Source organism: Anas acuta, chromosome 3, assembly GCF_963932015.1.
Source record: "Anas acuta chromosome 3, bAnaAcu1.1, whole genome shotgun sequence".
NCBI classification, from domain to species: domain Eukaryota; kingdom Metazoa; phylum Chordata; class Aves; order Anseriformes; family Anatidae; genus Anas; species Anas acuta.
Window position 1 is genome coordinate 78,639,854 of NC_088981.1, and position 1,091 is coordinate 78,640,944.

General features: G+C 48.0%; 1 non-coding gene across 1 annotated transcript; it reads right to left on the minus strand.

Annotated features, from left to right (window-relative positions):
• Positions 1-435: 435 nt before the first annotated feature.
• Positions 436-507, minus strand: TRNAA-UGC (transfer RNA alanine (anticodon UGC)). Its single transcript has one exon. It is a non-coding gene; the product is annotated as a tRNA-Ala (tRNA).
• Positions 508-1,091: the final 584 nt, after the last annotated feature.

Genomic DNA, 1,091 nt, shown 5'->3' on the forward strand with positions numbered 1-1,091 from the left:
GGACAGGACAAGGGGTAATGGCCACAAGATAGAGCACAGGAAGTTCCGCACCAATATGTGAAAGAACTTCTTCACGGTGAGGGTGACAGAGCACTGGAGCAGGCTGCCCAGGAAGGTTGTGGAGTCTCCTTCTCTAGAGCCCATCTGGATGCCTACTTGGGCAGCCTGCTCTAAGGAACCTGCTTTGGCAGGGGGGTTGGACTCGGTGATCTTTCAAGGTCCCTTCCAACCCCTTCAGTTCTGTGATTACTAGTAATATTATCATTTTATTATTATTATTATTTTTCTGTCTTAATAAAGAGTCTTTATGTCAACCCACAGACTTCACTTCACTTTCCTGTTTCTCTCCCCCATACCCATCCCAGAGAGCGAGCAAACAGCTGTGTGGTGCTTAGCTGCTGGCTGGGATAAAACTGCAGCAATACTTTCAGCCACTGGAGATACCAGGGATTGAACCTGGGACCTCATACATGCAAAGCATGTGCTCTACCACTGAGCTACATCCCCTTGCCCTATAGAGCCCACTGCCGCTGTGACTGTGTGCTTTGCCTCATATTGGAGTTCTAGCCTGTCTGGCACTGCAGCATTCAGCAGTGGCATGGCTTCATCCAGGCCATGATAGTCCACTGTTAGTCTCCACTCACCATTAGAATTTCACACTGACCATATGGGACTTTTAAAAGGTGAATGAGTCTTTCTGATCTCTCCTTGGTTCTCCAGTTGGCAAATTAGCTTATGGATGGGAATCAAGGACTCTCGGTTGGTGTGATATTGCTGCCAGTGCACAGCTGTGGTAGCAGTTGGCACCTGCTGTTCTTTGACCCTCAACAACCCCATAACAGAAGGGTCCTCCGAGAGACTGGGCAAGGTATACAACTGTTTAATGTCCTCTGTCTCTAAGGCAGCTATGCCAAAAGCCCACCAGAATCCTTTTTGGTCTGTAAAAATATCGTCTTCTGAGATAGTCTATGCCAAGGATGCACGGAGCATCCGGGCTGGTCACAATATGGTGCTTTTGCTACTCATTCCCAGTTAGACTCACTTCAGCCTCCAATACAGTTAACTTCTGGGATCCCCCCATCAACTCATAA